The sequence below is a fragment of the Sus scrofa genome, chromosome 4 (assembly GCF_000003025.6).
Source record: "Sus scrofa isolate TJ Tabasco breed Duroc chromosome 4, Sscrofa11.1, whole genome shotgun sequence".
NCBI lineage: Eukaryota > Metazoa > Chordata > Mammalia > Artiodactyla > Suidae > Sus > Sus scrofa.
In genome coordinates, this window is record NC_010446.5 from 89,461,377 (window position 1) to 89,483,551 (window position 22,175).

Consider the following 22,175-nt stretch of genomic DNA (forward strand, 5'->3'; position numbering starts at 1 on the left):
AGGCTTGGCAGCTACAGCTCTGATTGGACCCCTAGCCTGGGAACCTCCATATGCCATGGGTGCGGCCCTAGAAAAGGAAAAAAAACAAAAAACAAAAAAAAATTAGTAGTCACAAGGAACAGATGTCACCCTGAATGGTTTCTGCTTTTCTAGATATGAGAAGATGTAAGAATTTGGTTCATAAAATTGTCTCCTGAATATATCTGTCTGAAGACCTGTTCTGCCAGTTTTTCCAGGGCACAGGGTGCCTCACTCCTGATCTCCACCCTGAGCTCCTCTCAGGGGGTGTTAAGGGTCCAGCAACTGGACCTGGTTCAAGATTCAATCTGTCAAGAGGCAGATGGCAAGCGCTGATCCCCAGTTCACAAATCTGAGCCACAACTTCGACCTATGCCAAAGCTGCAGCCTTGCTGGATCCTTAACCCACTGTGCCAGGCTGGGGATCGAACCCGTGCCACCAAAGAGACAACCTCCCATACCACATTCCCTTCTTAGGCATTCCCTTCCTCTTTTTTCTTTCTTCTGCTCTTCCTCCTCCTCCCTCTCCTTTCTTCTTCTTTTATCTAAAAGACAAATCATAGCTGTAGCCACTGGCCTACACCACAGCCACAGCAATTCAGGATTCAAGCCATGTCTGTGAACTACACCACAGCTCATGACAACACTGGATCCCACTGAGAAAGGCCAAGAATCGAACCTGTGTCCTTACTGATGCTAGTCAGATTTGTTTCAGTTGTGTTATGATGGGAACACCCCTCCCTCCCTTTTCTGATGAGCAACTGTTTGAATACGCCCTTTGGTTCTAGGAGGGGGAATGAAGCCTATTTCCTTACAAACAGGCAATGGGGGACACAAAGGATTTGTGCTGAGGAGAGCCCTGCAGGGTCCTGCTGTGTTTCCCTAGGCTCTGATAACCTGGAAATATAGAGAGAATATAGTCTTCAATGTATCATTGCCACCCCCACCCCACCTCCATCAACCCTCCCCACCAAGTCTTTTGGGATCTTTGAGAGATGCAGGCCTGACTTGATCCCCCTCAAAGATGAAGCATCCACCCAGTGAGGTCCCTGACAGTGAATTCAAGGAAGTTCTTCGGACTCCACTGGGGCCCCCTCTCGTGGAGCCAGCCAAGAGCTCAGACTCGAGTCCTCGTGCTTTAATTTGCTTCCACAGGGGCCCAGCGGGCTGCTGGGGAACTGCTGTGGCCAGGAAGCCAGTCAATGTGAGGCAGGATATTAACTCAGGTAGTCAGCGTAGGAGCATGGGCTTCGATGCATTCTTCGATATGGCCATTGATTAACATTTGTGGCTTAAGGGCTCCAGAGAGTAAGGGCTCCAGGGGGTAACATCTCCACAGGACTTGTTTTATTACAAGAAATGCTCATTCCCCACAGACTTTTTTTTTACTATAGAAAATGGGAATCTCTAGCCCACTCCTCACCTGATAAAAAAGGAATGAGAGGAATGGTGAAAGAAAAGGACAAAAAACAAAAACAAAAACAAACGCATAGAACTTTTGGGACATTTCCAACCTCAAAAGCCCTATTGGACAAGGACTGATATAGATAATTGAACAAGGCCAATGGGAGAAATTCACATCTTTCTGGATCCCACGTCGCTGCCCCTCCCCACGTTTAAGGAATAAAATCCCCTATAGGACAATAAAGAAGGGGGCTCGTCTCCTCCCTCCCAGCTGTCCTGGGAGCTATCTGCTTTCCTTTAATTAAGACTGCTTGCTTGCTTCCTGCCTGTGTTCTTGGAATTCATTCTTTGACTGCCATGAACAAGAACCCGGATTCCAGTGTCGTCTTTCCGGGATCAGTTGGATCCCCAGTTGGGGATGAGTGACTACCAGAACTTTGGGTATGTGAGCTGGAGTTTGGCACTTGCCATCAGCCTCTACATAGATTAAATCTACGTGGTGCTGGCCAGGGCCCTCCTGAACAGAGCTCCGGGTGGAAATCAGGAATGAAGCACTCTGTGCTCTGGGAAAACTGGAAGAACAGGTCTTCAGATAGTCAGGTATTTTTAGGAGATTTTATATGCCCAATTCTTGCACCTCCTCATATCTAGAAAAACACTAAAATCCTTCAGGGTGATGTCTGCTGCTTGTGACTAGTAGTAACCTTCACGAGACCAGGAACAGACACTTGTAAAATGTGGGCTTGGCTGCAGGTACCTCCCCCTCACCTCTGTCATTTACATGGATATGTCCCCCTGCCTCTTTGGAGCAGTATTTCAGAGCCATCGGAAATACCACAGCCCGGTAATTCAGTGGACAAAACAAAAGTTGTCCCAGTCGAATGCAAATGCAGCCACCTCCAAGAGTCAGCCCGTGAGCCCCTTGGGCTGTGGAAACTGGCCCTGAGGTGCATATCAAAGGAATGATTTCGGGGATCCCAGGTCTCTTTTGTTCCTGCTCCCTGCCCTTTGTTGCAAAAACTCCTATGTATCCTAGCTCCTTGGACGCTGTCTCCCAGGCTTAAGTCCTAATTTTGCCTCAAATAAAACTTAACTCTCAACGTTCAGGTTGCGCTTTTTTTTTGTCGACAGGTGCCAGCTGAGCCCTGCATATCTGTGGATGTGGCAGCGGGGGCCATCTAGTGGCTGCCTTTCCCCTTGTTTTGTTTGTCTTGGGATGCAGATGACAGTAATCTTGGAGGAAATTATTGAGCAGGCCCTGTGGATCCTACCAAGGTTCACAACTTTGTGGTCCGTGGGAGTTCTCTTTTCTTTCTTTTTTCTTTTTCTTGTCCTTTTAGGGCCGCAGCTGCAGGATATGGAGGATCCCAGGCTAGGGGATCTAATCGGAGCTGTAGCTGCCAGCCTGCACCACAGCCACAGCGACATCAGATCCAAGCCGCGTCTGCGACCATACACTATAGCTCACAGCAACGCAGGATCCTTAACCCACTGAGCAAGGCCAGGGATTGCACCCGCAAGCTCATGGTTCCTAGTCGGAGTCGTTTCCGCTGGGCCACAACGGGAACTCCCTATGGGAGTTTATTTATTTATTTATTTATTTATTTTTTGTCTTGGGCCGCTCCCGCGGCATATGGAGGTTCCCAGGCTAGGGGTCCAGTCGGACCTATAGCCACCGGCCTACGCCAGAGCCAAGTCTGCAACCTACACCACAGCTCACGACAACGCCGGATCGTCAACCCACTGAGCAAGGGACCAAACCCGCAACCTCATGATTCCTAGTCGGATTCGTTAACCACTGCGCCATGACGTGAACTCCTCCCTATGGGAGTTTTAAAGTGAGGGCGGAAACCCTGCCTTGGTGGTAGGAAGGGAGGGAGGTGAGGCAGCGCACAGTGCGGAGGGATACCAAGCGTCTCTTTGGGGGTTCCCGAGGGGATCTCGAAGGTGCGAGGTGGAGTAAATGCAAGTGCATAATTATTGTTCACTTCTCCAGTCACTTTGCCCTGCAGGGGAAAACAGCGTGATTTCCTCCAGCGTGTCTGACACCTGACTCCACCTTCAGTCCTACCTCCCTTCTGCAAAGAGTAAATCCTGGCCAGACCGGTTCTGAACTTTTGTGATGCAGAGTTAGTGAAAGGGTTGAACTAGAAAGACAGGGAGAGGCAAGCATAAGGCACTTTCTGCAAAGTCTACTAAAAATAGTATAGTCAGGGTTGGGAAGCAGCCCTGAACGTGGGCGTAGAGGCAATTTTCTGTGGTTTGGGAGTGAGATGGGAGGAAGGGTATTATAAAGAGTTAATGAGATTAATGATTTACCCCATTTCAATGTCCTTTGGGGGACGATGTAAAGAAGGATTTTTTTTGTTGTTGTTGTTCGTTTTTTGCTTTTTGGTCTTTTAAGGGCTGCACCTGCGGCTTACGGAAGTTCCCAGGCTAGGGGTCGAATGGGAGCAGCAGCTGCTGGCTTATGCCACAGCTGCAGCAACACCAGATCCGAGCCGTGTCTGTGACCTACACCACAGCTCATGGCAATGCCAGATCATTAACCCACTGAGCAAGGCCAGGGATCAAGCCCGAGTCCTCATGGATACTAGCTGGGTTCATTACCGCTGAGCCACAACGGAAATACAAGAGAGATTTTTTTCCCCCAAATATTTTGTATTGAAGGGGGGCAGAATTTGTAACCCCAAAATATCACTTGGCCTGAGGATTACTTAGAGCTAAACATAATCAAAATCCAGCAGAGTCAGGAAAAGTTCTTTACCTCTCCCTCAACTGCTTAAATTTATATTAGAAAGCTGGCCTGTACCAGGAAGAGAGCTATTACCAGAGCCGCCTAAAACTTATTTAAATAACAGGACAACCTTTGTTTTCCAAATACCTCTGCCTTCTTGCGAATGGCTTTCCTCCCCTTTGCCTAAGAAGAATGCACAACGTGAGAGTTGCAAGTTTAAGATTTAGTCATCACTTAAACTTTGAATGAAAATTTGTGTGTCTTATGCACAGTATGGCCAAACAAACTAAAATGTTGGAATTTGGAGCAGAGAAAGATTTATTTTTGGGGTGAGCATGGAGAAGGGGTGGCTTGTGCTCAAAACCCCAAACTCCCAGAAGAGTTTCAGCAAAGCTTTTTTTTTTTTTTTCCTTCTTTTCTTGGCTATACTAGCAGCATGCAGAAGTTCCTGGGTCAGGGATGGAACCCCTGCCACAGCAGTGACCTGAACCACAGCAGTGACAATGCTGGATCCTTAACCTGCTTAGCCACTAGGGAACTCCTTCAGCTAAGGTTTTTTTTTTCCCCCTAGGGGTGCACAAGTGGCATATGGAAATTTCCAGGCTAGGGGTCGAATTGGAGCTGCAGCTGCTGGCCTATACCACAGACACGGCAACGCCAGATCTGAGCCTCGTCTTTGACCTACACCATAGCTCACAGCAATGCTGGATCCTTAACCCACTGAGCAAGGCCAGGGATGGAACCTGCGTCCTCATGGATACTAGTCAGATTCGTTTCCACTGAGCCACGACCGGAACTCCGTGCCTCTCAGTAGTTCTGAAGAGGTATATATAGGAGGAGCCAGTATATATGTGATGTTTTTTGGCTAGGGAATTTGCAGACAAGCATACTTCTTGGTAAAAAATTACTGCTAATCACAAAGAACAGACACTGTAGTGCTTTTCTCTGGGGAAGAAGCAAGAATTGAAATTATTCCTAAGATGTGCATGAAAATATCTGTGGGGCTATTTAATCAAAGCATGGAGATCCCCTTCTTGTTTTTCATCCTGAATTTCTCTCAGGTTGCACTAGCGGGGGCTTGGGGGGGGGACTGCATTGGGTTTTAGCTTAACCCTTGTAGGACTGGGTGGTAAGCAATACTCTTCTGTTCTTTGTTTTTGTTGTTGTCTTTTTTTTTCTTTGTTTTGCTTTTTAGGGCCACACCCGCGGCATATGGAGGCTCCTAGGCTAGGGGTTGATTTGGAGCTATAGCCACCAGCCTACGCCAGAGCCACAGTAACACCAGATCTGAGCTGTGTCTGTGACCTACACCACAGCTCAGGGCAATGCCCAATCCTTAACCCACTGAGAGGGGCCAGGGATCGAACCTGCAACCTCATGGTTCCTAGTCAGATTCGTTAACCACTGCGCCAGGAAGGGAACTCCAATTTTTAAATTTCTTTTGGTCACACCCATGTCATGTGCAAATTCCCAGGCCAGGAATCAAACTCTCAGCCAGAGCAGTGATCCAAGCCACTGCAGTGACAACGCCAGATCCTTAACCTGTTGTGCCATAAGAGATCTCTGAGTCATGAGAGTTTTTAAAGGGAAAAATGGAGCTGGAAGAACCTCCGTGAATCATTGAGGAAGGAGGTTGGGTTCTGCATCATTTTCCATTGAGTGCAGACTGGCTGACTCTTCAGATGTTATCTTGCCTATGTGATCTCCCTGCAGGATTGCTAAGAGGGCTGATGGGTGTAGAAAGTTAGTCTTAATTCTTCATTTTTACTTTTTTTTTTTTTTTTACTTTTCTTTTTTTATTGGCCTCACCTGTGGCATATGGAAATTCCCAGGCTAGGGGTCAAATCAGAGCTGTAGCTGGCCTATGCCACAGCCATGAAAACACAGGATCTGTGTTGTATCTTTGATCTATGGCAATTTATGCCTGCATCTTGCGGCAACTTGGGATTCTGCACCCACTGAGTCAGGCCAGGGATCAAACCCCCATCCTCAGGGAGACAACATCATGTCCTTAAACCGCCCGGATTCACAATGGGAACTCATACTTCTTATCTAAGAAAAAACAGATTAGACAAGGCATGGAGTACAGTCAGGAGTTAGTTTCAATTGCTTAGTGATCTCATTCCTATAATTAGGTTCTCTTAAGGTTAGAGGGGAGCAGAAATGGGCAACAAAGAAAGCAGCAAAAGAGCTGATTTCAATTCTCCACTACCGAACATTGTTCCGGGAGTTCCTTTGTGGCACAGTGGGTTAAGGATCTGGTGTTGTCACTGCAGTAGCTTGGGTCACTGCTGTGGTGCAGGTTCGATCCCTGGCCCGGGAACTTCCATATGATATGGGTGTGGCCAGAAAAAAAAATCATTCCATTTCTATGGGATTAGGGTCAAAGGTCTATCTTCTCTTTGTTTGTTTGTTGTTTTTTCCTCACATGCAGCATATGGAAGTTCCTGGGCTAGGAGTTGAATTAGAGCTGCAGCTACTGGCCTATGCCACAGCCACAGCCACACAGTATCCAAGTCACGTCTGTGACCTACACCACAGCACTTGGCACTGCTGGATACTTAACCCATGGAGTGAGGCCAGGGATCAAACCTGCATCCTCATGGATACTGGTTGGGTTTGTTGCCACCAAGCCACAACAGGAACTCTCAAGGTTTATCTTCTGTAACTTCATGCTGACACAGGGCTCTGTATTCTTAGAGTGGAAGATGTCGACATGGGTCTGCAGGATCTTTTTGCTGACAGTTTTAATTGCCTGCTTACGTATACGGGCAGAGCAAGCTACAATTCTTTTGATGCTTAGAAAGATATAGATTATTATGAGCAATAGTATTATTCCCGTTCTCTTGAGGCCAATTCTTGGAATTGTGCTAGCTATAGATTCAGTACTGCTCAAGATGGAGCCCTATGTCATGGCTACAGTCTGGTCATCATAAAGGAGTTAGCTTTTTCCTCTAGTGGCAGTTACAGCATCTGTAAAATAACTCAGGAATGGATATCAGACTACAACTCTATTGTCCTAATCATTAAAACTTGGTTTTGTACTTGGGGTGGGGGGAGCCCTGCAAGGTGCTGCTTGGTTCTAGTATTTTCAGACCTTTACGTCATTTTCTAGCTAAGGATGTTATATAAGCTTTGGTTACCTGGCTGCCTTGAGTCTTCATATTTTTATGTGACTCCTGTTAGTATATACTTTTGTTTGTTTTTCCCCTGTTAATCTGCCTTATATCAGTTTAATGATTAGGCCAAAGAACATAAAAGAGAAGATGGGAAAAATTTTCTGCCTCTACAGTGCTTATTTGAATTGTGGTTTCTAAGCACCATCCCTCTAGGGGCTTTAACCTTACTAGCTTTTTGTTTTTTGGCTGTGCCCGTGGCATAGGGAAGTTCCTGGGCCAGGGATCGAACCTGCATCAGAGCAGTGACCTGAGCCACAGCAGTGACAACACCAGATCCTTTATCACTACACCACCAGGGAACTGCAACTTTATTGTTTTCAAACTTTCGTTTCTACAAATTGTAACACTACTGTTATAGGCTTAATTGTGTTCCTCTGCCCCCACCTTCCCATCCAATTCATAAATTGAAATTCTAACCCCTGAGACCCTTAGACTATGAGTATATTTGCAGATAAGACCTTTAAAGGGGTGATTATAAAATCGAGCAGGACCCTGCAGGGCCGTCTTAGGGAACAAATCCTTCCCATGTCCCTTGTTTCCTGTTTGTAGGAAAGAGGCTTCAGCCTCCTAGATCTTCTTGGAGTATCAAAGGGTAGATTCAAACAGTTTCTTAAAAAAAAAAAAAAAAAAAAAAAGACAATAAAAAGGGAAGGGGGGGTGGTCCTGCTGCAGTGAAAGTGGATCAGTGGCCTCTCCAGAGCATTGGAATGTGGGTTCAATCCCCTCCCTGCCCAGCACAGTGGGTTAAGGATCCAGCGCTGCTGCAGAGGTAGAAGGGATTAAATCCCTGACTGGGGAACCTCCATATGCCACAGATATTGCCATAAAAAAAAGAAAAACAAAACGAAACAAAACAAAAAAAGGAGCCAACAGTTGCTAATCAAAAAAAGTGAGGAAACTCAGAAACAAAGGAGGAAAAATCAAGAAAAAATAGTGCAGGATTTCCTGTCTTGGCTCAGCGGAAATGAATCCAACTAGGAACCATGAGGTTGTGGGTTTGATCCCAGGCTCTGCTCAGTGGGTTAAGGATCTGGCATTGCCGTGAGCTGTGGTGTAGATTGCAGACTCGGCTTGGATATCACATGGCTGTGGTGTAGGCCGGCAGCTGTAGCTCTGATTCGACCCTTAGCCTGGGAACCTCCATATGCCTCCAGTGCAGCCCTAAAAAGCAGAAAAAGAAAAAAAGAAAAGAAAAAGAAACAATAGTGCAGTGATAAAGCAAGGTCTTGGCTCCTCCTCAAGGGACATACATCATAGTATCTTTGAGGGCTTCTGAAGTTACCATCCGGTTGGGGGATGGAAACTGCAGGGTGAGCACAAGATTCCTGTAACACCACCCAGGAACCTTACCACCAACCAGTTAAAAGAAAATCTGTACACAGTGAAAGATAACAGAGACTCTGACGCCCCTCCACAATGATTCACTGTGATTAACTTCCCCTTTCTCCTTCTTAAAATTTTCCTGGTCAAGCAGAATCTTCTTGGACGTGAGTCTGCCTTCTTGGGCTCATATGGATCCTTGGACATGCGTTTGCCTTCTCCCCAGGTGGCACTAACAGTTGTCTCTGGAGTATTGGCTTTTGAGTGCTAAGCAGCTGAATCTGAGTTTAATAACAGTTATCGTTAAATGAAGTCTTTAGGGTAGATCTCAATTCAATGGGACTGGTGTCCTGATAAAAGGGATTAGGACACATGCAGATCAAGTGTTGGCCAAATGATAACACAGCTAAACGGGGGCCTCAGTAGAAATCAAACCTGTCAAGACCTGGTGATCTTCGACTTACAGCCTCTCGGAACTGTAAGCAAATAAATTTCTGTTGTTTAAATCACCAAGTTTGAGGTATTTTGTTATGACAGCTTTAGCAAACGAATATGGCTGGATTTAAGGATGATGCCTATTAAGCCCGTTCTTAACTTCTAAAGGGAAAAACAATCTTGGCATTATTCTATGTTTCCATTTATCCTTGCCAGTTTTACTCATAACTCAATCTGACTTCTCCTATACACTCTGGTGTCATTCCTTTCTTGCTCCAAACCTGTATTTTGGAGTCAGATCCTGCTGGAGCTTTCGGGGGAGCAAAATTTGCCCCACCCCAATATATGTCTTTAGCATAAGGATTATCTGCATGTATAAGGGAAATCTCTATTTGTAAAAGTATCTCCCTCTCTGTGCCTGGAAGAGGAGAATGATCAAATCTCTGGAAACCTCTTTTCAATGGAGAAGGCATGGACTTAAATCTGCATAACAGCCTTATCCTTGTTGACTTTCCTTTGTGCAAACACCTCCCATAAGTGGCTCACCCCACCCCTATCATCTTATGTCTTTAGCTGGAGATGGTATTTAAGGGGAGGGCTTGGGCCATTTCTAGGAGTTACTCTGTTTTCCTGGTCTCTCTCATGTACATATGATATTAAATATTTGTTTTTCTCCTATTAATCTGTCTTATATAATTTTTTTTTTTCTTTTTTGGCTATTTCATGGCATATGGAGTTCCCAGGCCATGGATCAGATTTTGGCCACAGTCATGATTTATGCTGTAGCTGCTGCAACCCCAGATCCTTTAACCCACCATGTGGGGCCAGGGATCAAACTTGCGTCCTGGCGCTGCAGAGATGCCGCAGGTCTGGTTGTGCCACAGCAAGAACTCCTATCATTTTTTCTTTTTAATAAAATTTTTTTTTTATTATAGTTGATTTACAATGTTCTGGAAATTTCTGATGTATGACAAAGTGACCCAGTCATACACACACACACACACACACACACACACCTTTTTCTCATTTTATCTTCCATCACCTTCTATTAAAAGTGACTGGAGGAGTTCCCATAGTGGCGCAGTGGAAACGAGTCTGACTAGGAACCATGAGATTGAGAGTTTGGTCCCTGGTCTCACTAAGTGGGTTAAGGATCCGGCAGTGCCCTGAACTGTGCTGTAAGTCGCAGACGCGGCTTGGATCCCGAGTTGCTGTGGCTGTGATGTAGGCCGGGAGCTGAAGCTCTGATTAGACCCCTAGCTTGTGAACCTTTATATGCTGTGGGTACAGCCCTAAAAAAGACAAAAAAGATTAAAAAAAAAAAAAAAGTGACTGGATACAGTTCCCGGTGTTACACAGTAGAACATCATTGCTTATCCATTCTAAATGTAATAGTTTGCATTTACTAACCTCAAACTCCCCGTTAATCCCATTTGCTCCCCCTTACCCCTTGACAACCGCAAGTCTGTTCTCTGTGAGTTGGTTTCTGTTCTGTAGATAGGTTCATCTGTGCCATATTTTAGATTCCACATATAAGTGATATCATATGGCATTTGTCTTTCTCTTTCTGATTTACTTCACTGAGTATGAGAATCTCTAGTTCCATCCATGTTGCTGCAAATGTCATTGTTTTGGTCTTTTTTATGGCTAAATAGTATTCCATGGTATATATGTACCACATCTTTTTAATCCATTCATCTGTTGATGGACATTTAGATTGAATAATTCCTCTCATATCAATTTAATTATTGGACCACCCAAACAACTGATTAGAAGACAAGTTTCCATCTCTATAGGCTCATACATCTCTCTACAACTACAAGGCTTTGTTTCCTGTCAAAAACTTATGCAGGAGTTCCCATCATGGCTCAGTGGTTAAGGAATCTGACTGGGAATCATGTGGTTGGGGGTTCGATCCCTGGCCTCACTCAGTAGGTTAAAGATCTGGCATTGCCGTGAGCTGTGGTGTAGGTTGCAGACGTGGTTCGGATCCCGAGTTGCTGTGGCTGTGGTGTAGGCTGGTGGCTACAGCTCTGATTAGACCCCTAGCCTGGGAATCTCCATATGCCACAGGGGTGGCCCAAGAAATGGCAAAAAGACAAGACAAAACAAAACAAAACAAAACAAAACTTCTGCAGCTCACATTTCTACTAGGTTGGCCTCAGGCAACTGAGAGCTATGTAGTAGGTCCATTTTAAGAGTCACTCTTGGAGTTCTCTTATGGCACAACGGGTTAAGGATCTGGTGTTGTCACTGCAGCGGCTCTCACTGCTGTGGTGTGGGTTCGATCCCTGGCTTGGGAACTTCCATTTGATACAGGTGTGGCCAAAGAAAGAAAGAGAAAAAGAGAATCATTCTCACGTTAGGTGTCCCCAGAATGCCTGCTTTTCTTTTGGGCAAAACAGAAAGAAAACAGGAAATTATAAGCAGCATTTAAATTCAGAACCTGTTTTACATGAATTAATTTATAGTAAAAACCAAAAAAAAAAAAAAAAAAAGGCAAAAATATATTCTTTCACCAAAGCAGGGGCCTTTTGGGAAACTGGTAAGTTAATGGACTATTGGTGGTGATATAAATGGCTACAGACTTTTCTGGATGCATCACAGCAGCACATTTCAATGGCCATAAAATTGTTCACACCCTGAAGTTCAGTAATCCCTTTCATGGGAATCTGCCCTAAGGAAGTAATTAAATAGATGCAAAAGGTCATGTATATACATTTATATGAAAGGCATTCATTGTAGCATGATTTATAAGAGTAAAAATTGGAAAGAAACCAAATTCTCAACAATAAGCAAATTGTTAAGTTAGAGCACAAAGGCCAATGAAGTATTATGCAGCTATTAAAAATGATAATTACGAAGCACATGCAGAAACATGAAGAATCTTTATGATTTTCACACATAGGCCTATTGAAAATGCAAAATAGCACCTCTTATAATTACACCTACGTGAAAAATGTCATATATGCAAAAATTGCTAGATAATAAAATGAATGCAAACAATTTTCTTTGGGTAGCAGGGTTGTGAATTTTTTTTTTTTTTTTTTTTGTCTTTTTGCCATTTCTAGGGCTGCTCCTGAGGCATATGGAGGTTCCCAGGCTAGGGGTCCAATCGGAGCTGTAGCCACCGGCCTATGCCACAGCCACAGCAACGCAGGATCCGAGCCACGTCTGCGACCTACACCACAGCTCAAGGCAATGCCGGATCCTTAACCCACTGAACAAGACCAGGGATCAAACCCGAACCTGCAACCTCGTGGTTCCTAGTTGGATTCGTTAACCATTGAGCCATGACGGGAACTCTGTGAATTTTTTCTTTTAGAAATTTTATTTGGGAGTTCCCATCATGGCGCAGTGGTTAACAAATCCGATTAGGAACCATGAGGTTGCGGGTTTGATCCCTGCCCTGGCTCAGTGGGTTGACGATCCGGCGTTGCCATGAGCTGTGGTGTAGGTCGCAGACATGGCTCGGATCCTGCGTTGCTGTGGCTCTGGCGTAGGCTGGCAGCTACAGCTCCGATTAGACCCCTAGCCTGAGAACCTCCATATGCCTCGGGAGCAGCCCAAGAAATGTCAAAAAGACAAAAAAAAAAAAAAAAAGAAAAAAAGAAATTTTATTTGGGAGTTCCGGTCATGGCACAGTGGAGACGAAACTGACTAGTATCCAGGAGGATGCAGGTTTAATCCCTGGCCTCGCTCAGTGGGTTAAGGATCTGGTGTTACCATGAGCTATGGTGTAGGTGGAAGACACAGCTCAGATCTGGCATTGCTGTGTTTGCGGTGTAGGCCAGTGGTTACAGCTACTATTTGACCCCAGCCTGGGAACATCCATATGCCTTGGGTGCGGCCCTAAAAAGATAAATAAATAAATAAATAAATATAAGTTTTATTTGAACTATATATTATAATCCTTTTTTCTTTTTTGGCCACCCCATGGTATATGGAAGTTCCTGATCCAGTGATCAGATCTGAGCTGTAGTTGAGACCTAAGCTGCAGCTGTGGGAACGTCAGATCCTTAAACCCATTGTGCCAGGCTGGGGATTGAACCTGTGTCTCAGTGCCCCCAAAATGCCACGGATCCCATTGTGCCACAGCAGGAACACCTATATTATAATTTTTCCTGTTAAAGAAGAAATCTGATTATGTAGGACCATGCCAGTGGACTCTGCCAAAATGTAATTTTAAAAAAGTTGAAAATATGACTCATACAATTATAATGTGAACATGTGTCAAGTGTTTATTTAACTCATTAGTGAGGGATCCCTTGGATCTGGTGGATAGTAAAGCTGATTCAAAAAGCATTTGTAGAATAGAGACTTATAGTAGACAGAGAGGGCATCCTGGAATAAATCAACTAAGTTAGAAAGAAGGAGCTTCTGTTGTGGCTCAGCGGAAACGAATCTGATCAGCATCCGTGAGGATACAGGTTCAATTCCTGGCCCTGATCAGTGGGTTAAGGATCCGGTGTTGCAGTGAGCTGTGGTGTAGGTCCCAGACTCGGCTCGGATCCTGTGTTGCTGTGGCTGTGTTTTGGGCCCGCAGCAGCCTGGAAACCTCCACATGCTGAGCATGCAGCCCTAACCCCTCCCTCCCCTCCCACACACACAAAAGAAAAAGAGAAAATAAATAAACTAGGCACTAAAACTTTGGGCTACTAGGCAAAAATTTACAAGTTAATGTGTAACTTCAGGGTTTAGCCCTGATTAATTGTAAATAGCAAAGCAAAAGTATATACCTCAGAGCAGCATTGTCCAAAAGAAACATAATGTGAGCTGTGCAGATAATTTAAAATTTTCTATTGACCCTATAAAAAAAGTTAAAAAAAACCCAAGTGAAATTAATATGTGTATATATTATCATTTCAATGTGTATTCAATGTAAAAAAAATTCTTTTTTTGCTTAGTCTTCAAAATTCAGTGTGTGCTTAACACACATATACAGCTCAGCTTAATTTGTTTGCTACATATTCATCAGAAATTGTTGACCTGCATTTAGATTTTCATAGAATTTACAGTTAAAAAGTTGTTTCACGGAGTTACTGTCATGGCTCAGTGGTTAACGAACCCGACTAGCATCCATGAGGATGTGGGTTCTATCCTTGGCCTTGCTCAATGGGTTAAGGATCTGGCGTTGTTATGAGCAGCGGTGCGAGTTGCAGACGAGATTGATCCCGAGTTGCTGTGACTGTGGCAGTGGCATAGACCAGCAGCTACAGTTCTGATTCGATCCCTAGCTGGGAACCTTCATATGCTGAGGGTGGGGCCTAAAAAGACAAAGAAAAAAAAAAGTTATTCCAAGCATAATTAAAAATATACTTAAAAATTTCCTAATAAATAAAAGAGTTTTAAAATTAAAATTGATTAAAATTAAATGAAATTAAATGTTTGGTTGTCCTAGATGCATTTTAGGTGCTCAGGAGATACCCATGGCTCTTGTAGTTAAGGCACTGGACAACCCAGAAAGAGACAATGACATAATCCTTCGGGGAGTATCTTGGACCATGCTTCTGTGTGACATTGAAATCACATACAGTTATCCTTTTGCTTTATTTGCAAGTTTTGGATAATTTTTTTTTTTTTTTGGCCATGCTGAGGCATATGGAAGTTCCATGGCTAGGGCTTGAACAGTGCTGCAGTGACAACACTGGATCCTCAACTGGCTAGGCTGCCAGGGAACTGCTGGATAATTGTGTTAAGAGTTCTGAGGGTATATCAAATAACTTTATTTTATTATTATTATTATTACTTTTTGTCTTTTTCAGGGCTGCACCCATGGCATATGGAGGTTCCCAGGCTAGGGGTCTAATTGGAGCTGTAGCCGCTGGCCTACACCACAGCCACAGCAACGCCAGATCCTTAACCCACTGATCAAGGCCAGGGATCGAACCCGAAACCTCATGGTTCCTAGTTGGATTCGTTAACCACTGAGCCATGATGGAAACTCCATCAAATACCTTGATTTTAAAATACAGCTTAACTGGAATGTAATTCACATGCCATATAATTCACTGCTTCAAAAGTACATAGTTTGGGAGTTCCCGTCTTGGCACAGCGGAAACGAATCTGACTAAGAACCAAGAGGTTTTGTGTTCCATCCTTGGCCTCGCTCGGTGGGTTAAGGATCTGGTGTTGCCGTGAGCTATGGTGTAGGCTGCAGATGTGGCTCGGATCTGTGTTGCTGTGGCTGTGGCGTAGGTTGGCAGCTGTAGCTCCTAATCGACTCCTAGCCTGGGAACCTCCATGTGCCAAGGGTGCGGCCCTAGAAAGCAAAAAAAAAAAAGTGTACAGTTTGAATTTTTTTAGAGTGTGTTCACAGAAGTGTGTAATCATCACCACAATCAAGTTTAGAACTTTTTCATCACCCCCGAAGAAACCCCATACCCATTGCAGCTATATCCCAACTCCCCCAAGCCCCTCAGTCCCAGGCAAACACTAATGTACTTTCTCTTTCTGTAGATTTATCTATTCAGAATATTTCATATACATGGTTCATCCACTTTATAGCATGATCAATACTTCCTTTTCATCACCAAAAAATATTCTATTCTATGGACTTGTCTTATTTATCCACTTAGTTCATAGATAGACTTTTAGGTTATTTCTCCGGATTCTGTTTGGTGACTGAGAGATGGATATTGTCAGCTAGGCTCACTTATGGGGCTGCATTCAGCTGGGAAGCTGGCAGGGGCTCCTTGGTTTTCCTCCATGCCCCTCTCTCCATGACCCTTCTCTCTCCAACAGAATAGTTTGAACTTCCTTATCCATGGAGGCTGAATTCCAAGGGAGCAAAAACAGAAGATGCCACTTCTTCTTCTTCTTCTTCTTCTTTTTTTTAGGGTTCCCAGGCTAGCTGTCAAATCAGAGCTACAGCTGCCGGCCTACACCACAACCATAGCAATACCAGATCTGAGCTGTGTCTGCAACCTATACCACAGCTCAGGGCAATGCCGGCTCCTTAACCACTGAGCGAGGCCAGGGATCAAACCCTCAACCTCATGTTTCCTAGTCAGATTCATTTCCTCTGAGCCATGATGGGAACTCCAGATGCCGCTTCTTAAGGGCTAGACTATACTGACATGATTTCCGCTACATTCTATTGGTCAAGGAGGTGACAATGTCAGCCCAGATTTAAAGAGGGGGAAACAGGCTGCACCCCTTGATGGGTGGAGTGATGTGAGTGTAATGGATGGGGCAGGAATAGGGCTGATAGCTTTAAATTCTGTCTACCACACCCACATTTACCAGTCGTTTTCGAATTAGATGGGGCTATTTGACTAGTGCACAATGCACTGTGAGCAAAAGCGATTTTTTTTTTTAGGACTGCACCTGTGGAAGTTCCCAGGCTAGGGGTCGAAGAGTTGAATTGGAGCTATAGGTGCTGGTCTACGTCACAGCCACAGCAACTCGGGATCCGAGCAGCATCTGCAGCCTACTCCACAGCTCCTGTCAATGCCAGATCCCCGACCCACAGAGCAAGGCCAGGATTGGAAACCACATCCTCATGGAGGGCTAGTCAGATTCGTTTCCGCTGCGCCACAACAGGAACTCCCCAAAATGACATGTTTTAATCCAGATAGGCTTAGGGAATTTCTGTTGTGGCTCAGCAGTAACAAACCCCACTAATATCCATGAGGATGAGGTTTGATCCTTGGCTCCTGCTCTGCAGGTTTAGTGTCCAGGGTGAGGCCCTAAAAGGCAAAAGAAAAAAAAAAAAAAAAGAAAAAGAATCGTGCTGAACTTTAGAGCACCCAGTTAATGTTGGAGACCTGCTTGGCAGTGAGGGGAAAATCCCCTCTTCCCCATTAGAACTGGGTGTAGAGTTCTTAAAGCAGAGGGGAGAGGTTGAAAAAAGGGTGATCCATTAAGGAAATGGTAGTGTAATTGTTACTGCCAAAGCCAGTAATTAAATTTATATAATATTTTATAGCTGAACTTTCATTTAGATCATTCCTTGTTAATCCTCCTAATTCTATAAGGTAGACATTGTTCTCTGTGCAGCTGGCAAATCAAGGCTTGGAGATGCTGGCGATTTGCAGTTACCAATAGGCAAAGCCAGTAATTTAATTTCATTCATCAATTCATTCACACAATTTTATTTAATTCAAATCCCTTTTTGAAATTCTGCTAGGTCAGTGCTTCCAAACCTTTGCATCCTGCACGCAGAGAAAATTATAATATTTGCATGGTATTCCTGGGGGAGGCCCTCCTTAGCAGTGCAATAGAGAACACTATGGTGGTGAGAATTATGCCTAAAGTCTTTTGCTAAGATAATAACTGAATTGGGAGTTCCCTTTGTGGCTCAGTAGAAACCAATCCAACTAGGAACCATGAGGTTGCGGGTTTGATCCCCGGCCTCGCTCAGTGAGTTGAGGATCTGGCATTGCCGTGAGCTGTGGTATGGGTCACAGACTCGACCCAGATCCTGCGTGGCTGTGGTTGTGGCTTAGGCCAGCAGCTGCAGCTCTGATTTGACCCCTGGCTTGGGAACCTCTATATGCCACAGATGCGGCCCTAAAAAGAAAAGAAGGAGTTCCTGTCGTGGCGCAGTGGTTAACGAATCCGACTAGGAATCATGAGGTTTCGGGTTTGATCCCTGGCCTCAATCAGTGGGTTAAGGATCTGGCGTTGCCGTGAGCTGTGGTGTAGGTTGCAGACTCGGCTTGGATTCTGCATTGCTGTGGCTGTGGCTGTGGCGTAGACCAGTGGCTATAGCTCCGATTCAACCTCTAGCCTGGGAACCTCCATATGCCGCGGGAAGCGGCCCTAGAAAAGGCAAAACAAAAGACAAAATAAGCAAAGAAAAAATGGCGGCAGAAGAGCCCTTTCCTTTAATTTTCGGGTGCTTTGATTTCTTGGGGCCTTAGTTGCCCAGGAGGGCCTACGCCTTTCAGGGTTAGCTAATTGCGAGGGGTAGCAAACATCTTGCCTATTACTGTGCAAACCAACCAGTCCAGAGCCCCTACCCTCAACCACCTGTCCGCTGGGCTCTCACGCTCATTATCCACCTGCCCTAAACACCCAGGGCCAGGAACCAGACAGCTTGGGACGGCCCCTGTGCCTTAGAGCCCACTGAAATTATTCAGACCAGCCAACCTTAAACCTACTTATCGTGCCTGGCCTCTTCCTGTGAAACCACAGTAAAGGCTCTTACCTACATTTTCCCCTCACTCCTTCTGCCTCCTAACTGTCCTTGGTTCTTCCCTGTATGGCAACCCCGACCCCTGTGGAATGGCTCCCCCAATCCAGAACTGTGAGTATAGCTCTCTCTCTCTCTTTTGTGTGTGTGTCTTTTTAGGGCTGAACCTAAAAAGCATTATTTTTTTCCTTGGGGCTGCACCCGTGGCATATCAAATTTCCCAGGCGAGTCGTGGCAACTCCCCGGAGGCTCAGTGTTGTGTTCTCTGCGGTGCCTCAGGAGGAGGAGCTCTGGTCCTCCGAACCTCAGTGGTCAGATCTGCTCATGTCTCAACATTTCCCCTGGACCGACCTACCCCAGTACAGCACATTCACCTATCACCCAGCCACCAGTCTTGTTCCAAGGCTGCATCTCTCCCCTGGGCTGGTGAGAGGGTTGTCACTGTTTTGCTCCTGGGCCTACTTCCAGCTGCTTATTTGAATCCTTGCTGTACGATGGACTACTCTCTGGCCGCAGCCCTCACTCTCCATAGTCACTGGGGCATTGGACAAGTCGTTACCATGTTTGAGGGGATGCACTGCAGAAAGCTGCCAAGGCAGGCCTTTTGGCGCTCTCGGCTTTCACCTTTGCTGGGCTTTGTTATTTCAACTAGTATGAGGTGGGCATCTGCAAAGCTCTTGCCATGCTGTGGAAACTGAGATTTTAGACCTAATATCTTGAGTTTTTTTATTTTTTTTTGCCAGCATAAAAATGCCAGCATTTTTTGCAGCATATGGCAGTTCCCAGGCTAGGGGTCTAATAAGAGCTGTAGCCCCCGGCCTACACCAGAGCCACAGCAATGCCAGATCCGAGCCGCCTCTGCGACCTACACCACAGCTCATGGCAACGACAGATCCTTAACCCACTGAGCAAGGCCAGGGATCGAACCCACAACCTCATGGTTCCTAGTCAGATTCGTTAACCACTGCGCCACAATGGGAACTCCTAATACCTTGAGAATTGATTGTACACCTTCTTGCCTCTGCTCTGTCATGCCATTCAGCTCACAATAAGAAGGAAATGACAGACAAGTCCATTGGTGAGACAAACCTCTTCTCCTAATCAGTGGGTTATATTTGAATTTAATCTTAGGAAAGATTTGGGAGGAATTGTATCCAAGAAATTGTGAGACTGAGCTCTCATGGAACTCAGTGTACCTAAGCAGTACACATGAGCTTTTGCCTTTTCATTTATTAAACTCTTAAAGGGAATTCAGCTTTAACTCTCAGTATCTGCTCACACTTCTGTATTTGTCCTAGGATGATGGAGAAAGGGAAAGACTGTTAATTCCTAAGGAAAGACTTTGTGGAAAATTAGGTAGTGTTTAGTTTTTACAGCCTTCCCCTCTCTGTTCAGTTGATACTAGTTACTGATGGTTACATGTCCTAGGGAAATCAGAACATTAGAAATGCTGATATTTCATATTACTGATTTCTAAATCCCAGGAAGAAGAACCTGGAGAGTTTCTGAATATAGAGAAGTTCCATGTAGGGAAGAGGTCTCATTATAGTTGTTTCAAATTGTTACATATTCTAAACTGAGACTTAATCCACACATGTGTTTATTTTACTTGTTCGAAAATAATCTGTCCACAAATATAAAATTATAAGTAATAGGTAGTTGTTTTCCTGCTGTGGGGATTTCTAATGTGAAAATGTATTCTATGAAGATAAAGTTTTTTTAAAAAAATAAAGTGCTGTATAATTAAAATAAAATGAAAAAAATTCCCAGGCTAGGGGTTGAATTGTAGCTATAGCTGATGGCCTACTCCACTGCTGCAGCAACGCCAGATTCGATCTGTGTCTGCAACCTACACCACAGTTCACAGCAATGCCAGGTCCTTAACCCACTGAGTGAGGCCAGGGATCGAAACCTCATCCTTATGGATGCTAGTTGATTTGTTACCACTGAGCCACAATGGGAACTCCTCTTTTCCTAAAAAAAACTGAGATACAGTTGACATAGAGCAGTGTACAAGTTTAAGGTGTACAGCGTAATAATTCAATTTATATGCATCATGAAGTGATTATTGCAATAAGTTTAGCAAATATCATCTGATACACATACAAAATTAAAGAAATGGAAAAAAGAATAAAATTTGTTTTCTTGTGTTAAGAACTCTGAGCAAATTTCATAGATAACAAACGGCAATGTTAAATACTGTTTAAAAATTTTATTTATTATATTTGATTTACCATGTTCTGGCAATTTCTGCTGCACAATAAAGTGACCCAATTATACACACACACACACACACACACACACACACACATATATATGAATATACATATATATACACTTTCTTTTTCTCACATTATCCTCCATCACATTCCATCACAAGTGACTCGATATATTTCCCGTGCCATACAGTAGGATCTTATTGCTTATCCACTCCAAATTCAATAGTTTGCATCTACTAAGCCCAAACTCCCAGTCCACCCCACTTCCTCCCCCTCCCCCTTGGCAGCCACAAGTATGTTCTCCAAGTCCATGAGCTTGTTTCTTTTCTGTAGATAGGTCCGTGTGTGCCATAGCAGTGTTAATTATATTTATCATGTTGTATGTTACATCCCTAGTACTTCTTTGAGAATAGCCATCTCTCTGATGACAGTTGTTTCCTGATCTATTTACCTTGACATACCTAAATAGTAATAAAACCTACATACATACATATATATATATATATTTTTTTTTTTTTTTGGTCTTTTGTATTCTTCGGGCCACAGCTGCAGCATATGGAGGTTCCTGGGCTAGGGGTCACATCGGAGCTATAGCTGCCAGCCTATGCCACAGCCACAACAACTTGAGATCTGAGCTGCGTCTGCACCTACACCACAGCTCACAACAACGCCAGATCCTTAACCCCTTGAGTGAGGCTAGGGATTGAACCCGAGGCCTCATGGATGCTAGACAGGTTCTTAACTGCTGAGCCATGACAGGAATTCTAAAACCTGTATTTTGAAACAGGGTCTGGTGTTTCTTTTTTCTTTTTCATTTTAAAATTATAATTGATTTACAATGTTGAGTCAATTTCTGCTGTATAGCTAAGTGACCCAGTCACACACATATATGTGTGTGTGTGTGTGTGTGTGTGTGTGTGTGTGTATAGACATTCTTTTTCCCATATTATCTTCCATCATGTTCTATCACAAGAGATTGGATATAGGAAGTTCCCATTGTGGCTCAGTGGTAATGAGCTCAACTAGTACCCATGAGGATGGAGGTTTGATTCCTGGCCTTGCTCAGTGGGTTAAGGATCTGGCGTTGCTGTGAATGGTGGTGTACGTCACAGATGTGGCTCAGATCCCGAGTTGCTCTGGCTTGGTTGTGGCAGAGACCGGCAGGTGCAACTCCAACTCGACCCCTAGAGAGAGAACTTTCCGTATGCTGCAGGTGCGGCCCTAGAAAGCAAAAAACAAACAAACAAAAAAAGATATTCGATATAGTTCCCTGTGTTATTCAGCAGGACTTCATTGCTTATCCACTCCAAAGGCAATAGTTTGCAGCTACTAACCTCAGACTCCCTGTCCATTCCACTCCCTTCCCCTAGGACTGGTGTTTCTTGTTGACTTTTCTGGTTATAGACACTGAAAAAGAGATTGAGGTGCAAGATGTTTTTTGGAATCCTTACCTGTGAAGGAAAGGAAGAGCAATAATAGCAGGGAATGAGAAGGGCAAGGTTTAAGACTTTCAGTGATATTTAGAAGGCAGAATCAGCAGGATTCGAACCTGGGTCTTCCAACTCAGCTTGAGCGGATGGTTAGTACTGCTTTAGACCCAGACAAGGGGGCTCTTGTTCAGGGTCCTATGCTTTAGAGGGTACCACACTAGTCTCCCTGGCTGTGCCCTCTGTGCCTCTCCATTTTCCCTCCCATAGTAGACAGCCTGTTTGCAGAAGCAAAGA

At 44.5% G+C, this 22,175-nt stretch overlaps 1 pseudogene; it reads left to right on the forward strand.

Moving 5' to 3' along the window:
• Positions 1,043-18,938, forward strand: LOC102166082 (annotated as a pseudogene).